Consider the following 25911-nt stretch of genomic DNA (forward strand, 5'->3'; position numbering starts at 1 on the left):
TCCCACGGGACCTTCAAGGTCTCCAGACACCGCTCTGCACTTCTGCCGCACCCCTGCCCAGCTCATTCCTGCCGAGGGGCAGTAGACATGGCCTACCCACTAGGGTGCCTGTGGTACTCGGCTCTTTGTTTGGCTGTGGCATAGTGCCCCCTGAACTGGCGGGTCCGGAATGACCCCAGGGGAGTGACCCCATTGCCCACCCTCTAGGGACCCCCAGCTGACTCTTGACCCAGCATGCAGTGGTGGGCAACAAAGTTCAGCCCAGGCAACCGCGGATGGTGGGTGAAGCAGGACTCCAACTGCATTAGTTCTGCATGGTGCGCAAGGTAGGTTTTGCTGGGGGATGGTGGGACTGACCTGCTTGTGGACCCAGGCGCGGTGGTGCCTCCTCAGTGGCCTATGTTTTGAACAGGCCGGGGGGGGGGGCTCCTGGATGACCTAGGGTGGGCACAGGCTGGGTGAGCTCTGGCTTGTGGGCTGGACGGGGGGCATAGCATCACAAAGTTGGTGAGCGCCAGCTTCTGGGTAGCCGCCTTTCCCTTGGAGTCACCCAGTTGAGACTGTGAGTCGCTAGGTCTGAGATGCAGTCTGCCTTTAATCCGCGAAGAATCACGGAGAGGGAAACTGACCGTGCTGTTGCTCTTTCTTCCTTAATCAAAACCACGTGAAAACTTTAAAGCTGCAACCCCGCCCTCTACTCCTTGAAACATCGTCAGAGACCAGTCCCATTCCTCTGCTTAAAGGTGGGTTGATGAGTGTCTGAGTCTCAACACCACAGTCCTGTTAACTAAGGATGAGTGACATCCGAGGTGGACTTCAAATATCAAGTGCCAGTCACCAAACCCACACTTTCAGTCCTCTGCCTTGGGCTCCATCCTCCATGTCCCCCAAGGCCTGCTTCCCCACCCCAAGTGGGTGTTGTGCAATCTCTGAAGCAAAACTTTCAGTGTCCACAGCTTTGCCACTGAGCTGTTTCTCCCTCTTTGACTATTTAGAATACAGTAGTGATCTCTAAAATAAGAAAGGAGAATGCTGATTTTAAATTACCTTTTTTAAATAGAGGTGCAATCTCTTGTGAAAGAGCTTTCCCACCTAAATTTGAAATTCCCAACTAAAACTTTATCAAGCTCGCTAGTCTCCTATCTTTCACAGAAGACCCCTCTTTGATGGGGTCTTTAAAACACAGTAGTGAACTTGTTTTGCTGCCAGATACTTTAGAAAAATTAGCTGTACTATTCATTACCTCTATCCTGAAATACTGCCACACTAGGAAACTGTGTACTCTGGGTTTAATGGAAGTTGCCAGCACTCGCTGTGTCCTGTGTCCAGTGAAGGTCATTTAGGTGTGCCAGTGATTTCAATTTGATAACATTTTAAAGGTCTGAACTCAAATAATGGTCAGTTAGCTTGAAAACATAACTTTTAAATTAATACTTCTCTAATGTTTTCTGAGTCATCTCCCTCAGGCTTTCACAAATTCCTCCTCTCGTGTTTACATGAAAACAAATTGCTATATTTCTGGTTAACTCTTCCATTACTTGTAAAAATTTATTTTACTTATCTGTGCTTTTTGTTAATGATTTAGTCTGTGACAAAAGAATTGTCATTTTATAAAATGGAATATTTGGATTGACAATTTCAGTTATTCTTGGATTCACAGGAGTTAAGGGATCTCTTTGTTCATATTTTCCTATATCATTATAAGCTTCATATAAATATTAAGGCTTAAATATTTTCAAGTATAATTTTTTCCTCCTAAACTTCTCAAGGAAGACATTGCTTCAAATTCATTAATATATAGAAAATAAATTGGCATGTATTTTGCATGTGAATATTGTGCTATGCGAAACAGTATTGAGATGTATAATTGAAGAAAATACTTACTGAGAATTATATGGATGTACAACCACTTTCTTTCCTGGAAGACATTTTCATGAACCATCTAGAAGGTACCATTTGTGATTATTGTTTAGGCTTTACTTTTTAATTTTTTATGCTTACTTTACCAGACTTTTATGGAAATTTTGGATAATTTTAGGATGATTATCACTTGGATCTCATTTCAGTGTGGTTCAATCATTTACAATTTTATTTATTCAATTAAGGTAATTTTATTTTAAGACAACTCTAGTTTTACATGTAGTTGTGTTAAAAGAGAGAGAGATCTTCTGCCCACATTATGTAGAGGTGTCCACATCTTGACATTAAAAATGATATAGCTCAGATATAGACCATTTCTGTCACAAGGAACCCTCATGTTGACCTCTGATAACCACACCTATGTTCTCCTGCTGCCTTCCTCATCACTCCTGGCCACCATTAATTCTTTTCCTTTTTAAGAGTTTAACATTTCAAGAATGTGTAAATGAATTGTAGAATCTTGATGACCTGTGCTTTGGTTTTGAAAAGTATAAATATTTCAGTTAATTATTGAAGTTAGTAAATGTAATTCAGAAGCAGATTCCATATTATTCTTGGTTAGAATGATTGTTGTATTTCCTAATTTTTCTTGGATATGTGAGAGAGTTCAATGAGATGTAATGACTATTTATCTGTCAAGTGAAGGTTTGAGAATTAGTTACATTTTTTCTTCAAGTGAGCTCATTAGTATGATTTCCACTGAGATTTAAAAACACAGCAGTTGTCACTCCTGTGATTTCTTTTTGTACTGGGGTTGGAACCCAGGGTCACCTCACTGCTGAACTACATGTAGTTCTTTTTATTTTTATTTTTATTTTTTTTGAGGCAGGATGTTTCTACGATGATTAGGCTGACTTCAAACTTGGAGTTCACCTACCTAGGCATGTGCCATCATGCTTACTTGCAACCCATTTTTAATTAACAGAGATTGCCTCTTCTTAATCTTACTGTTTGAAGAGTTACTGCAACTAAATTAACTTCAGAATCATGAAAACTCAGTAACTGTACCTAGGAAAAGGTAACGCTGTGATAAGACATAGCTGAATCAAAAGTATATAGGTAGATTTGTACCAAAAGAGGTAATAAAATACAGGAATACTTTGAGCACTCTATCTTTCTTTCTACTAATGCTTTTAAAATATTTTAATAAATTGACAAGAGAAAAGAAGAACTTCTGAAATTTTTCTAAGGACCTCAATTAGAGTTTATTGGCCTTGTTTCCATTTATATTTGATCATATGACACATAGTAATCGTTCAGTTGTGGCATCTTCTATGGCTGAAGACATACCTGACAGATGATGTGTACCGAAAGCAAGGTGTCTGTGCTGCCCTGGGGAAGCTCATAAGCAGGGTACAGATGCCCACATATTCAGCTAACTATATTATTTTGCTAAAACAGCTTCTCTTAGCAATGTACACATGATATAAGTAACAGGTTGTATGTTACCTTCCATAAAGCAAATATAGGTTACTAATTTGGTGTCCTAGCAAGTTAACACTGCCCATTTGTAGATTTTTGCCTTTCCCCATGTTTTAAACAGAAATTTACAAGACTATAATCAAAGATGGGTATGGTGTTCAGAAAATAGACTTTTCTCTGCTTCCAGTTTTCTAACATGGACAAAAGACTGCAAGTTTGACTTTTAACATCATATGAAAAGCAACAGAGAGACAGAGCTGAGAGGGAAAGATAGAAAGGGGGTGGGCGAATTGACCAAAACCAACTCATTAAGACTTGGCACAAATTTGTTTACTTCAAGCTTTTTATGACCAAAGACAAAACAGCAAAACTCTTGTTCATTTTATAGTCTTTTTTTGATACACCAACTCGGCAAATGGTTTGAGTGGAACAGGGTGTCCATGAAAGGATAATATACTGTGAAAATATTACTTAATTACATCAGATATGGGGTCCTCTCCAGTTGCCCAAGACCTGACATCACCTAGAACGTTTTTTTTTTTTTCCTAAATATGTGAGAGCACTTCTATGGGGGATACAGGGAGAAACATTAAATACCTTGATGCAAACTGTGTCTCAGTACCAATGGAATATAATGTACTTAGATTAAAGAGACTTTGTTTTATACACTTCTTCATCCTAAGTACATCAAATATTGCCTCCCATGTTTGAATAAATATATTTGGAAATGATTGGACATTACCATATTATGAATCTCACAGATGTCTTGATGCATTTCCTTGAACTTTGTCTGTGAGGGGGAAAAGTACTTGGGATAATTTGTTGCTAGTTATGTTGCACTAGTTTATTGTGTTGTAAGCAAAAAGGGCAGTTCAGCCCCAAAAGATTGTCTTTTATTTTTCTCACCATAAGCCACACTGAATTATCCCATTTTTTCTGAAAAAATAAAACCACATATTTCATTTGCACCAGTCACTGAAGACATAGCAGAAAGCTGTGTACTTCAGAGAACAGAGGAATTAACTTTTTTACAAATTTTTTTTAGTACTCCAGCACATAATTTCAATGAGAATGATTAATTAAAATATTCTGTTATTGGTTTCAGGATTTTTTATGCCATATTCCTAGAAGCATTTTATATTCAATCTCTATTATCAATTGGTCAGTGTTATGAATCAAGAGAGCAATGAAGATAAAATTAATACAAACCTTAGGTAATCATTCTAACTGATGATTCTCCAAAATTCTTCTAAATTAAATTTCATATAAATTGTATTTAATTGCATATTTATGTTTGTTTAATAGAATAAAATACAAGTATGGAAAACAACAAATATTCAAATCATCTTCATGGACATGTGTAGAAGCAGTTTTTTATCATATTTATGAAAATATTTATTTTTTGGAATACAGAATAGACTATCAACATACTGAATATTTTTTCAGAATATGAGCAGTTTATTCTAGCCAAAATAACCAATTGTATATTGATAGAAGCTTAGGCCTTCATAGCACCCATTTATCTAAACTCAAATGGATATCCACAGAGCAAAGTGGGCTATTGAAATTAGTACCCAAAGGGCAAATTTTGTTGCTTCTGTCATTGGTGTTACTTTCTCCCTCTTCTTATTAATGGAATTCTTGAAAACTGTACACCTTCTGTGGATCTGAATATGACTGGAACTGACACTCAATAATACACTAGCTCATATTCTAGGCCAATGTCAAGCTTATCATCTTAATATAGATGAATGTTAACAAAGAAATTCTCACATATTTCACTCAGTAACTGAAGTAGCACAGACAAAATGACTCATTTCATTATCTATAGAAGGTCCCAGTATTCTTTTCAAAAGACAAAATTAAACCACCTTTGTAATAAAAGGAAACAAAAAAAAATCCATGTAATTGAATGCTATTTGCATGAAAGTGCATTATAGGGCATATACTATTTATTTGCTTTACATAATTTAGCATATATTTAATGTAAACTCTCATTTGGATTTTAATTAATGCCATACATGTAATACTTGAATCTAAATGGAATTTAATATTTTAAATGGTCTCAAGAATCATATTGTTTTATTTCATCATTGTCATTTTAATACATTAGTGTTTGTCTTTCATCATTGTCATTTTAATACATTAGTGTTTGTCTTTATTCATTTACCTAACCCAATTTTAGAGGTAAAATTCACAACCAAAGCTTATATATTATAGCGGAAAATACTAAATAGTATAGTCTTCAATATGTCAGAAGTAGTGATTTTGATTAAACAAAAAAATACTTAAACTCATGTATGATGATCTTACAAAATATTTTAGAAGTTTTACGTGTTGTTTGCACTGTAATAAAATTGACCTGGATAATATGAGTAAAGTATGCTTAACTATGATTAAGTGCAATTTATAGTTAACAGTGGATTGTTTTGGAGTAGTACTTTTGTCTTCACAATTTATATCAGAATCATATGTTCACATTCTACAAGTTGTACTTTTGATTTACTAAGAAATGAGACTTTAATCCTAGTTCACCAATTCCTTGCTCCCCCCTTTTCTGTGGGATATTGAAGATTGAACTTAGGGACAATTTATGACAAAGCACACTCATTTTCCTTTGGAACATGTAAGTTCTCCCTGGGGAGAATATGTACTGCCATATCATAAGAGAGAGAATGTGCCAGGAATCTTGAAGAAGTAAATTGGGTTTTGTAATAAATAGACTTCTGTGAAGATCCTGGGAAAGTAGTTGTTCCAGTGTCCCCAGGTGAACAGATTCTCATACATAGGTCAGTGTTGTTTTGGGTTATTCCTTCATTGGAAAACCTGCTAAAACATCACACGTTAAAACATAGTTGTGTTAATAATTGGATTTTATGAAGTTGCAATCTTTAAGAAGCATTTTGCATGATATGCTAAGTTGATTTGAACATATCTTTAAATTAAAACTTTACAAAAAACTTTATAAGTATGATAGAACTCTAGTGGTTGAAACTGCAGTAAAAAATATCAAGAAAGCCTGTATAATTTCTTCCACTTCTTCCTCCTAGTAAATCCCAAGATGCAACAGACTTCCAGTGTGCTATAAAAGTGTTTGAACACAATTAGCATTATTTCTGTGATAATTTGAAGACATACAACAACCAAAATATGAATTTTTGTACTATCAATTACTATTTATGATATCTTTGGTCAATTATTTTATGCCATCAAACATCAGTATCTTTATGCATACCAATAACTGTAGCAGTATAGTTCAGAATAACTAAGTTATAGAACCATCAATGTGCCTGCCAATAGATAAGTGGATAAAGAATGTGAGATGTATATATATATGTATATATGCACAATGGAGTTTTGTACAGTCATAAGGAAGCATGGAATTTTATTTTTTGTTTGTAAATAATTGGATTTGGAGAACATCATGCTAAGTTAAATAAGCCCAACTCAGAAAGTCAGGGGTTAAATGCATTCTCTCATATGCTGATAGAAAGGAAAGAAAAACTGGTGGTGACTCTCATGAAAATATTAGGGAGATCAATAAAGTAAAGAAAAGGGATAGAGAGTAATGGGGCATGGGAAACATGAGGAAGTACTGGGCAATGAAACCTAACAAGTTATGCTGTGTTCACATAAAATATGTGAGATTAATCTTGCTTATATACACATAACAAATTTCCTGATAAATAATTTTGTTCAGTGTACTGAATAGAAATATTTCAATTACAATAAGTGACAGTGTCACTTAGAGTTCTTGGAATGATGACAAAATTAATGATTATAATGTGTTAGCAATTTAAAATGCTTACTATCTGCTGGACATTGTGTGAAGAATATCATATGCATCATCCCATATAATCATCTCCTTCCTGGCAATGTCACTCTTGAATTATACAGAATGTTTATAGTGATCTGTGTGATGTAAAACCAAATGTTCCTCTATAGTATTGCCATTCATTCCAATGCTAAGGCTTAGAATATAGAAAGTTATCATACATAGATCATATCACAAAATTGATGGAATGTCATGTTATTCTTTTGATCTTGTATATTAAAAATGAATAATTGATGATGAAAGATATACTTAAATTCAAAAATAAATTCACTACTAAAACATCAAAATGAAGTATGATTGTAAAATAATTATTTCAGTACTCTAAAAGTAGGTAGATAGCAACTAATTCCAGCAGTTCCAAACTTTATTACAAGATCTTATTGAATATCCTTGGACATGTCTTAGCTACCTTGATAAATAAATTTTTTTGTACTGCTGTTATAGAAGCCTTTTTTTAACACTAAAAAATTACTGTAATGTGTAAATATTTAGAATACGTTGTTTTTACATACCTGCACCATGTGTTAAGGAAGAGTAAAGGTTTATGAAGTGATGCTCAGGGTTAAGAATAGAAGGTGACTCAATCTGTATACCTAAAACAATTGCCAGGATTAAAATACATGAGGAGTATATGAGGAGGATGCATTAACATGAAGAACAGGAGAGCAAAAGTCACACTGTGGCCAGAGCTCTAGAGCTTTGAATCTATAGTTGGTAAACTCATCTTTGCATCTCTTTCTGTTTCTAATTCTATTCATTCTTCCTTCTGATTATTGCCTGTGGACACCAGCCTCAGGGATGGAGGCATAAATCAAGCATACCAGTCCAAGTACTCTTGAGTCACTCATTATATAATTAGTGAAACTATATAATATCTCTTTCAGATGGACAAGCTGGATGATAGAAAGAGTGATGCTGCACATACATAGTGCTTACTTCCAAATGTGTAAACAATATATGCCACTAAATTTTATGTATATGATCCTTAAAATTCCTTTTTATAGGTAGGGTAAATTCTTTTAATCATGGATTTGAGGCCAAAAAAGAACAAGAATTTCCTAAAGTTAAATAAATATTGTTGGCTTTGTATAAAAATAGAACACCTTTAAATGTTTTTACATGAATACTAGAGTCAACTATGATGCAAATTTATCTGCAAAATCATTCTAAAAAATTCTTTAAAGATTTCTGTATCTTATTTACTATCCCCACTCCCCATAAATTTTTTTAGAAAGGGTTACTGCATTATTTAGTTTTTTCCAACTAAGAGTAAACCAGGAGTTAATTGAGACATCTAAAAATTCTTTACAGCAAAAAATCCCAGGAATAAACTGCAGTCCATTTCAGTTTGTAGCAAAAATGGTCATGGAAATTTTCAGCCTGAAGTCTACATTTAGATTTTTCTCTTTGTGTAGCATGAATATCCCTAAGGAATACAGATGAGCATCTTCAAGACACTGCACTCCTGACTCAGGGATCAAAGGACTGTGCCACCAATTCCAACCTCCTAGAGTTTCCTCATAGAAGAAGTACACCAAAAGATGCAGCAGCAGTTCATCATGAAACCAAGCCTCCTGGCTGTGTCCCAGAAACAAAGTGGTGAGCTTGCTTTTCCTTCTTTCAGCAAAAATGTTCATTTTATGAGCATAAATTTTGTACAAAGGCAAAGATCCAAACATCCCATTCAAATGAAGGATTTTTCTTTCAAATTTTCCAGTAAGTGTTTTTATTTATTTATTTATTCATTTATTTATTTATTTATTTTTATTGTAAACAAATGGGATACATGTTGTTTCTGTTTGTACATGGAGTAACAGCATACCATTTGCATATTCATACATTTACATAGAGTAATGATGTTTGATTCATTCTGTTATTTTTTCCTTCCCCCCACCCCTCCCACCTCTCTTTTCCCTCTATACAGTCCCTCCTTCCAGTAAGTGTTTTTATAAAAAGGATAGAGCTTTAGTGGAATGTTTTCAAATCAGCAATAGGTGTGGATTCTTGATAACCACCAGCAATTAGCAATAGAGTAGCAATACTGTTCCTTCTTGCTTCACCTTTTTTTTTCCTTTTGTGTCTTGTCTAGAGCAGGTCAAAGGCAAAGACAAGGCTGTATGTGCTTCAGGGATTTCCTGGTTCTCTAATACACTCCACTGTGTGTTCCCTTACATGGTCCCATTGGACAAAGGAGGGCGTCAGTGATGAGTTTCAGAAGACTGTGATGTTCTGCCTGGACACTGATGCTGATTACTATGTGAGGACTAACATGATTTCTACAGAAGACTTTCCTTAGCCCCTTCATATGATATAAATTGTGTGAAATCTCTCTCTCTCACTCACCCTGTAATGTAGTTTTTAGAGTATTAACACTCATGTTCAATGTAAGGCCTCTGTAATTTATCATCCCATGCTTGACTTTTATATTTGAGGGCAAAACAAAGATGGTATAAGAAAAAAAAAAAAGGCAGAAGAATTAGTGTGACAGCTGAATTTCTACATCTGTCTTTGTCAGTCTGAACCAACTCTGGGATCCTGTGAGGAATGGCATTGTCTTTTGCAAATGAGCATTTCGGGACCTAAGCACTAAAAACTAAAGAGAATATATAAAAACTGAGAGGTGACCCTTACATATAACAATGTTTGACATAATCTGAATGCCACATAAAATTCAGAAATTTTTCATCTGTGTGCAAAATAATTCATGTAGCATTAAGGAAAAAGTAGCTCATACTGTATTTAAATTCACTGTACAGTGATCTTACTTTATGGTAAAATTTTACATATACATCCAAAGGGAGAAAACTGTCAAATTATTGACACTCATTTTCATTAAGGTTTTTCATGATTTTAAGTATTACAAAATTACAATTACAATTACAAGATTTTAAGTATACAAAATTCTCTCTTTAAATAAAACCTACCACAATGCATACATAATTGTTGTATTCATGTCTGTATTTCCATATCAAAACATCTTTTTTTCTGAAGTAACTATAATATTGGTGTGCAATTTACTAAAATATTCTCCCTGTTGATATAGTTTTTTAATTTTATTGGGGGAAGTTTTGTAACTGCCCTCTCTACTCTTTCTCTAGCCACTCTTTATGGTAAAATTCAATGAAAATTATGGATGTTTTCTCAGTAAGTTTTTCCTTGTAGAAACTCAGATTTCTTTGGGCTCACCCATTCTTTCCATTCTTCAATTTCCTCCTGTGTTTCTTCTCTCCTCCACATCCAACTTGAATTTCATGTTTATCAAGATAAGTACCCATTTACAAGGTTACTTTTTAAATTTTTTTATTAAAGCATTACAATTATAAATAAAACTATGTTTTATTTTGACATAATTGCACAAGCACAGAATATAATTTGCTCCATTCAAGCTCAAGATTTCCCCCATTAGATTTCCTCCTCATTCCCATGTTACCTTTCCTCTACTTTATTGGTCTATCTTCTATTTATTGATATTTGTCATTTGTTATTTATTTATTTATATATTCATTTATGTATTGGTTCTCTTTGGCTATGACAGTAAAATCCACTTTGACAGAATTTTACAAGCATGAAATATATCCTATTCTAATTAGGACCCCACTCTGTGGATGTACCTGGTAATGGTGTTCAGGTGTTCTTTTCCTATATATACATAAAAAAATTATGTCAGTTTTATTCCACTCTCTTTCTCTTTTTTTAATTTATTTTTATTGTAAACAATGGGATACATGTTGTTTCTGTTTCTACATGAAGTAAAGGCATGAGATTTATATCTACAAATGGTAATAGTGTTTGATTCATTCTGTTTTTTTTCCCTCCCCCCAATGCTCCCACCCCTCTTTACCCTCTATAGAGTCCCTCCTTTCTCCATTCTTGCCCCCCTCACACCCCCATTATGTGTCATCATCTGCTTATCAACTAGACCTTTTGTCCTTTAGTCATTTTGAGATTCGTTTATCTCACTTAGCAGAATATTCTCAAATTTTATCCATTTGCCTCGAAATGCCATACTTTTATTATTCTTTATAGCTGAGTAATATTCCATTGTGTATATATATATATATATATATATATATATATATATATATCCAGTTTCTTTATCCATTCATCAATTGAAGGATATCTAGGTTGGATCCACAGTCTAGCTATTGTGAATTGAGCAGCTATAAACATTGATGAGGCTATACCTCTGTAGTATGCTGATTTTAAGTCCTTTGGGTATAGACCAAGGAGTGGGATAGCTGGGTCAAATGGTGGTTCCATTCCAAGTTTCTGAGGAATCTCCACACTGCTTTCCAGAATGGCTGCAATGATTTGCAACCCCACCAGCAATGTATGAGTGTACCATTTTCCCCAAATCCTTCCCAACATTTATTGTTGCTGGTATTCTTGATAAACACCATTCTAATTGGGGTGAGATGGAATCTTAGGACAGTTTTGATTTTCATTTCTCTAATTAGTAGAGATTTTGAACATTTTTTCATATATTTGTTGATTCCTTGTAGGTCCTCTGCTGTGACATGTCTATTCATTTCCTTAGCCCATTTGTTGATTGGACTATTTGCATTCTTGGTGTAGAGTTTTTTGAGTTCTTTATATATTCTGAAAATTAGTGCTCTATCTGAAGTATGAGTGACAAAGATATTCTCCCACTCTGTAGGCTCTCTCTTCACACTGCTGATAGTTTTCTTTGCTGAGAGAAAGCTTTTTGGTTTGAATCTATTCCAGTTATTGATTCTTGGTTTTATTTTTTGTGCTATGGGTGTCTTGCTAATGAAGTCTGATCCTAAGCTGACATGTTGAAAATTTGGATCTACTTTTTCTTCTATAAGATGAAGGGTCTCTGGTCAGATTCTGAGGTCCTGGATCCATTGTGCATTGAGTTTTGTGCAGGGTGAGAGATAGGGGTTTAGTTTCATTCTGTTGCATATGAATTTCCAGTTATCCCAGCACCATTTGTTGAAGAGGCTATCTTTTCTCCATTGCATATTTTTGGCACCTTTGTCTAGTATGAGAAAATTGTATTTATTTGGGTTTGTATCCATGTCCTCTATTCTGTACCATTCATCTACCTGTCTATTTTGGTGCCAATACCATGCCATTTTTGTTACCAGTGCTTTGTATTATAGTTGAAGTTCTGGTATTGTGATACACCCTGCTTCACTCTTTCTGCTAAGGATTGCTTTAGCTATTCTGGGTTTCTTCTTCTTCCAAATGAATTTCATAATTACTTGCTCTATTTCTGTAAGGTACATCATTGGGATTTTAATTGGAATTGCATTGAATCTGTATAGCATGTTGGTAGTATGGTCATTTTGACAATATTAATTTGCCTATGCAAGAACATGGGAGATCTTTCCATCGTCTAAGGTCTTCTTCAATATCTTTCTTCCATGTTTTGTAGTATTCATTGTAGAGGTCTTTTACCTCTTGGGTTAGATTGATTCCCAAGTATTTTATTTTATTTTTTTGAGGCTATTGCAAATGGATTTGTTTTCCTCATTTCCCTTTCAGAAGTTTCATCATTTGTGTATAAAAAAGATTTAGATTTATTGTATTGATTTTATAGCCTGCTATTTTGATAAATTCATTGATGATGTCTAGCAGTTTTCTGGAGGAATGTTTTGGATCCTCTAATTATAGAATCATTTCATCAGCAAATACTGACAGCTTAAGTTCCTCTTTTCCTATTCATATTCCTTTAATTTTTTAGTCTGCCTAATTGCTCTGGCTAGAGTTTCAAGGACAATGTTGAATAGAATTGTTGAAAGAGGACATCCCTGTCTTGTTCCCATTTTAAAGGGAATGGTTTTTCTCCATTTAGAATGATGTTGGCATGGTCTTAGCATAAATAGCCTTTTACAATGTTCAGGTATGTTCCTACTATTCCTATATTTTCTAGTGTTTTTGCATGAAGGGGTGTTGTATTTTGTTGAGTGATTTTTCTGCATGAATGGAAATAACCATATGATTATGGTTATTAATCCTTAAGTCTATTGACATGATGGTTTACGTTTATTGATTTATGGGTGTTAAACCATCTTTGCATTCCAGGGATGAACCCCACTTGATCGTGGTGCACAATTTTCTTAATATGTTTTTGGATACGGTTTGCCAATACTTTGTTAAGGATATTTGCATCTATTTTCATCAAGGATATTGGTCTAAAATTTTCGTTCCTTGATGTGTATTTATGTGGTTTGGGTATGAGGGTGATATTATCTTCATAGAATTAGATTGGTAGGGTACCCTCCTTTTCTGTTTCCTAGAGTACTTTGACAAGTATTGGAATGACTTTTTCTTTGAAGGTCTTGTAGAACTCGGTTGAGAATCCATCTGGTCCTGGGCTTTTCTTGGCTGGTTGGCTTTTAATGGCTTCTTCTATTGCAGTGCTAGATATTGATCTGTTTAAATTGTCTATGTCCTCCTGGTTCAACTTGAGAGAAGCATATATCTCTAGAAATTTGTCAATGTCTTCGGTAGTTTCTATTCTGTTGGAATACACATTTTCAAAGTAGCTTCTCATTATGTCTGTGTCTCAGTGGTGTCTGTCATGATATTTCCTTTTTCTTCATGAATTTTAGTAATTTGAGTTTTCTCTCTCCTTCTCTTTGTTAGTTTCACTAAGGGTTTTTCTATTTTGTTTACTTTTTCAAAGAACCGACTTTTTGTTTTCTCAATTTTTTGAATTGTTTCTTTTGTTTCAATTGCATTGATTTCAGTTCTGATTTTAATTATTTCCTGTCTTCTCCTACATTTGCTCTTATTCTATTCTGTCCTTCTTTTTCTATGGCTTTGAGCTGTAATTTTAGGTCTTTTAGTTGTCAACTTTTTATTCTTTTCGGGAATGCATTCCATGCAATAAATTTTCCTCTTAGTACCACTTTCTTTTTTTCTTTTTTTTTTTTAATTTTTAATTTTTTTAATTGTAAACAAATGGGATACATATTGTTTCTCTGTTTGTACATGGCTTAAAGGAATACCATTTGTGTAATCATAAATTTACATGGAACAATGTTGTTTGATTCATTCTGTTATTTTTCCCTACCCCCCACACCTCCCACCCCTCTTTTCCCTCTATACAGTACTTCCTTCCTCCATACTTGCCCCCCTCCCTAACCCTAACTCTAACCCTAACACTAACCCTTCCCTCTCCCCATTATGTGTCATCCTCCACTTATTAGCGATATCATTCGTCCTTTGGCTTTTTGAGATTGGCTTATCTCACTTAGCATGATATTCTCCAATTTCATCCATTTGCCTGCAAATGCCATAATTTTATCATTCTTTATGGCTGAGTAATATTCCATTGTATATATATACCACAGTTTCTTTATCCACTCATCAATTGAAGGGCATCTAGGTTGGTTTCACAGTCTGGCTATTGTGAATTGAGCAGCTATGAACATTGATGTGGCTGTATCTCTGTAGTATGCTGATTTTAAGTTCGTTGGGTATAGGCCAAGGAGTGGGATAGCTGGGTCAAATGGAGTGTCCATTCCAAGATTTCTAAGGAATCTCCACACTGCTTTCCAGAGGGGCTGCACTAATTTACAGCCCCACCAGCAATGTATGAGTGTACCTTTCTCCCCACATCCTCGCCAACACCTGCTGTTGCTCGTATTCTTGATAATCGCCATTCTAATTGGGGTAAGATGGAATCTTAGAGTGGTTTTGATTTGCATTTCTCTTATTACTAGAGATGTTGAACATTTTTCCATGTGTTTGTTGATTGCTTGTAGATCTTCTGTGAAGTGTCTATTCATTTCCTTAGCCCATTTGTCGACTGGATTATTTTTATTCTTGGAGTAGAGTTTTTGAGTTCTTTATAGATTCTGGAGATTAGTGCTCTATCTGAAGTATGATTGACAAAGATATTCTCCCACTCTGTAGGTTCTTTCTTCACATTGCTGATAGTTTCCTTTGCTGAGAGAAAGCTTTTTAGTTTGAATCTATCCCAGTTATTGATTCTTGCCTTTATTTCTTGTGCTATGGGAGTCCTGTTAAGGAAGTGTGGTCCTAAGCTGACATGTTGAAGATCTGGACCTACTTTTTCTTCTATAAGATGAAGGGTCTCTGGTCAGATTCTGAGGTCCTGGATCCATTGTGCATTGAGTTTTGTGCAGGGTGAGAGATAGGGGTTTAGTTTCATTCTGTTGCATATGGATTTCCAGTTATCCCAGCACCATTTGTTGAAGAGGCTATCTTTTCTCCATTGCATATTTTTGGCACCTTTGTCTAGTATGAGAAAATTGTATTTATTTGGGTTTGTGTCCGTGTCCTCTATTCTGTACCATTGATCCACCTTTCTATTTTGGTACCAATACCATGCCGTTTTTGTTACTATTGCTTTGTAGTAGAGTTGAAGATCTGGTATTGCAATACCCCCTGTTTCACTCTTCCTGCTAAGGATTGCTTTAGCTATTCTGGGTTTCTTATTCTTCCAGATGAATTTCATAATTGCTTGCTCTATTTCTGTAAGGTATGTCATTGGGGATTTAATTGGAATTGCACTGAATTTGTATAGCACTTTAGGTAGTATGGCCATTTTGACAATATTAAGTCTTCCTATCCAAGAACATGGAAGATCTTTCCATCCTCTAAGGTGTTCTTTAATTTCTTTCTTTAGTGTTGCATAGTTCTCATTGTAGAGGTTTTTCACCTCTTTTGTGAGATTGATTCCCAAGTATTTTATTTTTTCGAGGTTATTGTGAATGTGGTAGTTTTCCTAATTTCTCTTTCTGAAGATTCATCACTTATGTATAAAAGTGCATTGGATTTATGGGCATTGATCTTGTAACCTGCTACTTTACTGAATTCACTTATGAGTTCTAAGAGTTTTCTGGGGGAATTTCCAGGTTCCTCTAAATATATAATCATGTCATGAGCAAACAGGGATAGTTTCAGTTTTTCTTTTTCAATTCGTATCCCTTTAATTTCTTTGATTTGACTAATTGCTCTGGCTACAGTCTCAAGAACGATGTTGAATAGAAGTGGTGAAAGAGGGCATCCCTGCCTTGTTCCAGTTTTTAGGGGGAATGCTTTCAGTTTTTCACCATTTAGAATGATATTAGCCGTGAGCTTAGCATAAATGGCCTTTACAATGTTAAGGAATGTTCCCACTATCCCTATTTTTTCTAGTGGTTTGAGCATAAAGGGGTGCTGTATTTTATCAAATGCTTTTTCTGCATCTATTGAAATAATCATGTGATTCTTGATTTTAAGTCTATTCATATGGTGAATGACATTTATTGATTTCCTGATGTTGAACCAACCTTGCATCCCTGGGATGAAACCCACTTGATCATGGTGCACTATCTCTTTAATATGTTTTTGTATGCGATTTGCTAAAATTTTGTTGAGAATTTTTGCGTCAATGTTCATTAAGGACATTGGTCTGAAATTTTCTTTCCTTGATGAGTCTCTGTCTGGTTTAGGTATCAGTGTGATATTGGCTTCATAGAATGAGTTTGGGAGGGTTCCCTCCTCTTCTATTTTATGGAATACTTTGAGAAGTATTGGAATGAGCTCTTCTTTAAAGGTTTTCTAGAACTAGGCTGAGAACCCATCTGGTCCTGGACTTTTCTTTGTTGGTAGGCTTTTGATGACTTCTTCTATTTCAGTACTTGAAATTGGTCTTTTTAAATTGTGTATGTCCTCCTCGTTCAGTTTAGGCAATTCACATGTCTCTAGAAACCTGTTGATGTCTTCGAAATTTTCTATTTTGTTGGAGTATAGATTTTCAAAATAGCTTCTAATTATGTTTTGTATTTCAATCCTGTCTGTTGTGATATTTCCTTGTTCATTCCAAATTTTAGTTTTTTGGGTTTTCTCTCATCTTCTCTTTGTTAGTGTGGCTAAGGGTTTATCAATTTTGTTTATTTTTTCAAAGAACCAACTATTTATTTTGTCAATTTTTTTTATTGTTTCTTTTGTTTCAATTTCATTGATTTCAGCTCTGAGTTTAACTATTTCCTGTCTTCTACTACTTTTGGTGCTGATCTGTTCTTCTTTTTCTAGGGCTTTGAGCTGTAGTGTTAGGTCATTTATTTGTTGAGTTTTACTTCTTTTATTAAATGCGCTCCATGAAATAAATTTCCCTTTAAGTACCGCTTTCATAGTGTCCCAGAGATTTTGATATGATGTTTCTTTGTTCTCATTTACCTCTAAGAATTTTTTAATTTCCTCCCTAATATCTTCTGTTATCCATTCATCATATAATAGCATATTGTTTAATCTCCAGATGTTGGAATAGTTTCTGTGTTTTACTCTTTCATTTATTTCTAACTTCAATCCATTATTATCTGTTAGAATACGTGGTAGTGTCTCTATCGTCTTGTATTTGCTAACATTAGCTTTGTGGCATAATATATGGTCTATTTTAGAGAAGGATCCATGTGCTGTGTATTCGCTCTTGGTTGGATGGTATATTCTATAAATGTCCGTTAAGTCTAAATTATTGATTGTGTTATTGAGATCTATGATTTCTTTCTTCAATTTTTGTCTGGAAGATATGTCCAGTGGTGAGAGAGGCGTGTTAAAATCACCTAGTATTATTGTGTTATTGTCTATTTGGTTTCTGAAATTGAGAAGAATTTGTTTGACATACATGGATGAGCCACTGTTTGGGGCATAGATGTTTATGATTGTTATATCTTGCTGATTTATGCTTCCCTTAAGCAGTATGAAATGACCTTCTTTATCCCTTCTGACTAACTTTGGCTTGAAGTCCACATTATCTGAAATGAGGTTAGATACTCCCGCTTTTTTGCTGAGTCCATGTGCATTGTATGTTTTTCCCCATTCTTTCACCTTTAGTCTATGGGTATCTTTTTCTATGAGGTGAGTCTCTTGCAGGCAACATATTGTTGGGTCTTTCCTTTTAATCCAATTTGCCAGTCTATGTCTTTTGATTGATGAATTCAGGCCATTAACATTCAGGGTTATTATTGAGATATGATTTGGTTTCCCGGTCATTTGGTTCATTTTTTAAATTTTATTTATTTATTTGTTTAACACAACTTGTTTCCTCCTTCATTTGACAATTTCTTTAGGATAATTCCTCCCTTTGCTGATTTGCTTCTTTGTTTTTCATCTCTTCCTCATGGAATATTTTGCTGAGAATGTTCTGTAATGCTGGCTTTCTTTTTGTAAATTCTTTTAGCTTTTGTTTATCATGGAAGGATTTTATTTCATCACCAAATTTGAAGGTAAGTTTTGCTGGGTATAAGATTCTTGGTTGGCATCCATTTTCTTTCAGGGCTTGAAAAATGTTGTTCCAGGCCCTTCTAGCTTTTACGGTCTGGATTGAAAAATCTGCTGATATACGTATTGGTTTCCCCCTGAATGCAATTTGTTCTTTTCTCTCACAGCCTTTAAAATTCTGTCTTTATTTTGTATGTTAGGTATTTTCATTATAATGTGCCTTGGTGTGGGTCTGTTGTAATTTTGTGTATTTGGAGTCCTATAAGCCTCTTGAACTTGATTTTCCATTTCATTCTTCAGATTTGGGAAATTTTATGATATTATTTCATTGAATAAATTGTTCATTCCTTTGGCTTGTTTCTCTAGGCCTTCCTCAATCCCAATAATTCTTAAATTTGGCCTTTTCATGATATCCCATAGTTCTTGTAGATTCTGTTCATGGTTTCTTACCATCTTCTCTGTTTGTTCAACTTTGTTTTCAAGGTTAAATATTTTGTCTTCAATGTCTAAGGTTCTGTCTTCCAGGTGTTCTATCCTACTGGATATGCTTTCTATGGAGTTCTTAATTTGGTTTATTGTTTCCTTCATGTCAAGGATTTCTGTTTGGTTTTTTTTTCAATATCTGTAACTCTTTATTAAAATGATCTTTTGTTTCCTGTATTTGCTCTTTTAATTGTCGATTGGTGTGATCATTCAATGCCTGCATTTGTTCTTTCATCTCATCCTTCAGTGCGTGCATTTGCTCTTTCATGTCATCGTTTGTTTCTGTGATCATTTTAATTATGTACATTCTGAACTCCTTTTCTGTCATTTCTTCTGCCATGCTGTCATTGGGTTTTATTGGTGTAACATCTAGATTTGTTTGCAGCATTTTCTTTCCTTGTTTTCTCATATTGTTCAGGTATCAGTGGACCGCTGAGATATTGCAGATTTCCTCTATTGACTTACAATGTCCTTGAAGATTCCTATATATATCCCCCATTAGCCTTCAGTAGGCTGAAGTCTTGGAGGAAGTTGATAATGCGGTGCTCCACAAGGAAGCTGCTTCTCTAGGAGTGGTGGCCTTCAGGTGGGGTATATTCCCTGCTAGTGGGCAGAGGCACCTCCACTTGTTGACCAATCGTCATCCAAAGGGGAACTAGGCTGCGGGCTGAGGCAAGGCCTTTTTGGGCCTGTGTCTCTGGTTTTACCGTCCTTGTGGGGAAACCTCACCCGCCAGGGAAGACTCAACCAGTGGGGAGGTCTTGCTGGTCAGTTCCCTCCTAGAAGTTCGCCTCAATTTACAGCTACCGTCTGGGCTGGACTGCCTTCCTCTGCAAAGTTCCCAGGGGCCCGGCTCTACCTCCTGGGCCTGGGAGCCTCACCATTCACAGATGAATCTCCTTAGGCTGCCCCTCCTCAGAGAATCTGCCCGCAGTCCTGGAACCTTCGCTCCACCCCTAAGCCTGTCTTTGTGCGGCTCTTCCACCAAGAAGCCTCCTAGATCCTGGGACCCTGCTCTGCACCTAATCACCTGGCTATGCGGCCCCTCCTCTGAGCAGCCACCTGGGGCCCTATACAATCGCTCTGAATCCCAGAGACCAACCACAGGCCTCTTCCTCCAGACAGCCACCCAGTATTCCGGTGCGGTCACTAGGAGTCCAAGCAACTCACTGCGTGCCTCGTCCTCCCACCGACCACCCGTAGCCTGGGGCAATCAACCACTCCGAGTCGAAATGACTCTCCCCGTTCCTTCTCCTTCTCCAGATAACCCCCCGGGTGTTCAGGAGCAGTCGCTCTGAGTGGCTCTGAATACACGTGACCCGCTGCACGCGTCCTCTGGGCAACCCCCCGGAGCTCTGGTGCAGCCACTCGAGACCAAGCGACCCACCGCGCTTCTCCTCCAGGCAGCCCCCCTGTGTTCAGGAGCTGTCACTTTAAGTCCAGACAACTCACCAATTGCAGGCTCCTCCGAGCGGCTGCCTGGAGCTCTAATGTCGTCACTGCCAGTACCACTTTTATACTGTCCCAGAGATTTTGATATATAGTATCGTTGTTCTCATTGACCTCTAAAAATTATTTTATCTCCTCCCTGATGTTCTGTTATCCACGTTTCATTCAATAGCATATTATTTAGGTTCCAGGTTTTGGGGTAATTTCTGCTTTTTATTTTGTCATTGATTTCTATTTTCAGTCCATTATGATCTGGCAGAACACAAGGCAGTATCTCTATTTTTTTGCATTCCCTAAGGGCTGCTTTGTGGCATAACATTTGATCTATTTTCAAGACGATTCCTTGTGATGCTGAGATGAAAGTTCATTCACACGATGGATGGAATATTCTATATATGTGTATTAAGTCTAAGTTATTGATTGTGTTGTCTAATTCTATGGTTTCTTTCATTGCTTTTCTTTGGAAGATCTATCTAGTGGTGAGAACAGTGCATTAAAGTCACCCAGAATTATTGTGTTGTGGTCTATTTGATCCCTGAAGTTGAGAAGAATTTCTTTGATGTACAAGGATGCACTGTTTTTGGGGGTATAAATATTAACTATCATTATGTCTTCCTGATTTATGTGTCCCTTATGCAGTATGAAATGTCCTTCTTTTTCCCTTCTGAATAACTTTGTCTTGAAGTCCACTTTATCTGATATAAGGATGGAAACCCCCACTTTTTTATTGAGTCCATGTGCATGGTAGGTTTTTTCCCATCCTTTCACCTGTAGTCTGTGGATTTCTTTTTCTATGAGATGAGTCTCTTGTAGGCAGCATTTTGTTGGTTCTTTCTTTTTAATCCATTCTGCCAGTCTATGTCTTTTGATTTTTGAGTTTAGGCCATTAATGTTCAGGGTTATTATTGATATATAATTTGTATTCCTGGTCATTTGGGCTTATTTTTGGTTTTTAAACTTTCCTTGCTTTCACCTTTGAGTAGGTTTTTCTCTAAGGTAGTTCCGTCCTTTGCTGACCTACATTGTTGTTTTTCATTTCCTGCTCATGGAATATTTTGTTGAGAACATTCTGTAGTGCCATCTTTCTCTTTGTAAATTTTTTAAACTTTTTTTTATCATGAAAGGATTTTAGGTTACATGGTATAGATTATATATATATGCTTTTAGTTTAATTCACTTTAGTATCTAGAACAAATTATTTTTTTATTCCTTCCTTTGCACATATACACATGATCTACTTCTGATTAATCATGGTCTAACTGATAATTTCAACTTTACAATGCTGAAAAATATATACACATTTATAAGAACCCATGCTTCATATTTTGAATTTGATATTTTCCCTGACTGGCAATATGCAGTATGATACTGCTTTGTGGTGATGCTGTATCACAGTTCCCAGTTAGCCATGAAGCAACAGGACTAAACTATAGTACTCTATAGTGTTCTTTGTTGCTAAACTGTGATATTCAGTGAGTTAGGTATATTTAAGTGCATTTCTAGCTTAATGATATTTTCATCTTATAATTGGTTTATGAGGACATAACTCCATGGTATCTTGAAGAACATGTACTCTTATTAAAGAATATTTTTGGAGATTTCTTTTTTATTGTTCCAGAAGAGTTTTAAGCATTTCATTGTTTTTGGCAAAAATCATCTTGGTATTTGATTTGGGTTATATAAAATATTAAAATTAATATGGTGATAACCACTACTGTTGCATTGTTTAGTCTAACCATTTGGAATATGGTATATATCAGTATTTAAGTCTTTTTTCTCTCAATACATATTTACACAGTTACATTTTTATCTCTTGTTTTTTATAAATTTACAATAAAATGATTTATTTTTATAGAATTTACATTTCTTGATGTGATAATAGAGGCAAGTTTCTCCTTGAAGCTTGTCTCAGCTCACATTCTGCAGTTATGATACCACCATTTACCAACAAGGAGCCCTACTTCCTCTAATGTTGAAGTATGAACACTAGAGAAGCATACCAAGTCAAGCATATTAAGCAGGTTTTATTTAAAGTTAATAGACTTCTCCCTGGAGGGAGAAGGGGCCATGGCTGGTATTCTGAAGTCCCAAGAAGTGAGTGCACCCTACATGTTTCATAGGTTAAAGTCTCTTTTGTTCTCCACTTCTCTCCTCCTTGTCTCTCCTTCCTGCCTAGTGACTAGGCACCGGTTTCACAGGGCCCAGGGGACATTAATTAGCATCTCCTTCCTTGCAGTCCTTGATAAGAGCAGGTAAATATGGTAATCAATGGGCTCCAGAGATCATTGTTATTCCATTCTCCCAGTGGCAGTCTCCAACTTCCAGAGGCACATGGCTTTTATGGCCTCCATTTCTTGATTTGACCTGATCCCCTATTTCTACACTAACTGCCTGTCTCCAATTCTTGCTTCAGAAATGAAATGGAACAACTTTTACTTCTACTAACAGCAAAAAGAAAACATTTTAATTTTCTTTCACATATTGTATTTAAAATAATAATGTCTACTTGTTTAATTATTTATATTGATCACATGTTGTATCTGCATGTTCCTACAATATTGTGTAATAATTTCAAAGTAAATCCAAGATAAATTTACTAATGGAATGACCCCAAAATAACTGAGTCCAATTTGCCTTATGTTATTTCTATAAAACTACATTGTATAACTTTGCTTACATTAGTAAATATTTTACCTTCAATATATTATATATAATCAATATAAATAACTGTTAAACTGCAGTTAACTTCAAATAATTATTGCTACAAAAATACTCTAAGGTACATGAATCAAAAGTCAAATGCCCTGTCTTTTTTGTTTTGTTTATTATTCTTTTTGTAGGGTTTAAAGAAATGGTTATTCCTACCTGCAGATATCAGTTTACCTGATGGATATCTGGAAAATTTGAAGATCAACAGTCCACCATTTAATCAAACATTGAGCTGTAGGTCTCATAGAGCTTTCTTCCTAAGTTTTTGTTATTCTACCTGCATCATCAGATATCCTTTTTCTATTATCTGAATGCAAATCTTTTAATTTTTGGCAGTTATGGGAATTAAACCCCAAAATTTGCACAAGCTAGGCAAGCTCTGTCAATGAGCTAAAACACCAGCGCTTAAGTTAATATTATGTAAACTTTCTGGGTTTTATCATATTCCATTCTTAAGGGTTTATTGGAATCCTTAACAAGCATGCATATTGGAATGTGATTCAAGCTATGTTATAGTTTTTTTTTGGTAAATTTTATTGATATATGCTAGATATGCAGAATATGTTCCACATATATCTTTTTAAATGTACTATACTAGATATAATGAACATTTGTTAATATATATGTATTACCCATTGAAGTCCCCAAACCACCACCCTACAACTCAATGAGTATCTACAGTGTTACCATATCTGTATGAATAGTATGCAGTTGAATAAAATTTTTAAAATCCCAGAAAGCCCCTTCTATTACCTTTCATTTCATTTAATACCCCTCCTCTGTAGCCATGATCCCTGTCTCTTCTATACCAAAGATTAGTTTTATCTGCATTCATCATACTATTTTGACCATATTATTTTATAGTATGTTTTAATTCCTGGAAATTTCTTATTCTCATAAGTACACATTCTTAGTTACCTTTAAAATGCTTAATACTTCTTTTCTTATTATTATTTAAACCACTGAACTTGGTGTAATTTAGTATAGAAATATATTTTCAAAAATTTACATAGACATGGAAATGTATATTATTTAAACAGTTTGTACATATGTATATACACACATGTACTAAATGCTTTGTGTCTTGATATGTATGAAAGTGTACAGTATGCATTTTTTGTGCTTGGTTCCTTTTGCTGTGTTAAGTTTGTGAGTTTTATCTATGTTGCTGCATATAGTGATATTTCATTGTTTTTGTTGCATGTTCTTTTACTGCATAAGTATATTGTACTTTTTTAGTGTATTACACTTTTTCAATTCTGTTGATGGTCATTTTGCTTCTATTCAGTTTTTACTATAATCAGATATTGCTAAAACCATTTCTGTGAATTTTTTTTTGCTTAACATATATAACACTTCATACTTAGGAGTGGAATTATTGTATCATATATATATATACAATATGATTATATATATATATATATACACACACAATATTCAGACTTCCTAGAAAATATAAAAAGTTTTCCAAAGTAGTTTTACTAATTTATACTTCCAACATCAATGTATTATAGTTCTCATAGGTCTTCTTGCCCATTTTTGAGGCTGTATTTTTCTTTTTTAATTTTAACTTTCTGGTAAAATAGTGGTCTCATTGTGATTTCATCTTGCATTTCATTGTCTAAGTTAAACACTTTTAAATATGTTTGTTGGTCACTTAAGTATCTTCTTTTGTAGATTAATTGTCCAAGTATGTTGTCTATTTCCTATTGGTTTTTGTACTTTTTTTATGGATTTAAAAATTTCTTTACACTCCACATAAAGGAACTTTTTCATATGTTTTCCAAACATCTTCTAGAATGTAGCAATTGTCCTACTAGTTGTTATTGAAAGGACAGCTTTTCCTGGTGCACTTTGATCTTTGACATAAGTTCAGGTGATTGCATATTATGTCTTTTGGATGACTAGAATCCTCTACTGGGGATACATATAAAGTGTTTTAATAAATAAAATGGGCAAAAAGTAAGTGGTTGGCAAGCCATAATTCTTCAGAGGAGGAAGTACTTGATATTGTCCTTGAAAGATGGTTAGGAATTTGTCAATTTGAAAATGAGTCTATGAATTAAGAGCGCTCTAAGCAGATGAAATTTCATGCAATAAACTCAGAGATAGGAATGTGTATGTTATGTTAGGAATATTGTAACAGATAAGAAGGTTTGATATGCAATAATTTATTTTAAAATAGGATTTCAAATGATAGGATGAACCAGAGTATAAAAAGCATGAGATATCCATTCAAGGAGTCTGAACCTCCCATGTAATAACAAGTGTTTATTTAAACAAGTGCTGACATGATCACATTTTTCTTTCAAATTATAGCTTCAGGTAAAGTAGAGAAAATGAACTATAGGGAGAGATAGACAAGAGGTATGTAGATGAATTAGGAATTTATTCCAAATTAGGTATGATGTGTCCATCACATGGAAAAAGAAAGTAGAACACAGACTCTAGAGGTCATGCTGAGAGAAGATAGACAGAACCTGGTACCCAGCTGAACTTTGTGTCTGAGGAAGGAACAATTGATGATGACTTCTGCATTTCTCACAGCTATTTATTTCCTTTCCATATATTATATCATGGGATTTTTTTATTCACAAAAGCTTCTGTTTTGATTAGATATTCTAAAGTATATAATTACTTTATTCTGAAATATATAAATACTTTATTCTGTACACACTCTGAGCACATTTGCAAAGCATAACCAACTTGATTTTGGTACATGTCTGTGATTATCATAGTTTTGCACATCAATGCTTAAACATTTTAAAATATATTTTGTCACTTGATTTTCTTGTCAAAAGTTTTCTTTGGCTATCAATTTTTATAAAATATTTGTACTTATATAAATTCTGAATTACATTTGTTCTGATTAGGAGTGAAAATGATTTAAT

General features: G+C 34.9%; 1 long non-coding RNA gene across 1 annotated transcript; it reads left to right on the forward strand.

The window, feature by feature from the left end:
- Positions 1 to 214: 214 nt before the first annotated feature.
- LOC306652717 lies at positions 215 to 24372 on the forward strand. Its single transcript, XR_013761519.1, has 3 exons — positions 215 to 326; positions 8593 to 8776; positions 23152 to 24372. It is a non-coding gene; the product is annotated as an uncharacterized lncRNA (long non-coding RNA).
- The last annotated feature ends 1539 nt before the right edge of the window (positions 24373 to 25911 follow it).

Source organism: Sciurus vulgaris, assembly GCF_902686455.1.
Source record: "Sciurus vulgaris genome assembly, contig: HiC_scaffold_523_arrow_ctg1, whole genome shotgun sequence".
Classification (NCBI taxonomy): Eukaryota; Metazoa; Chordata; class Mammalia; order Rodentia; family Sciuridae; genus Sciurus; species Sciurus vulgaris.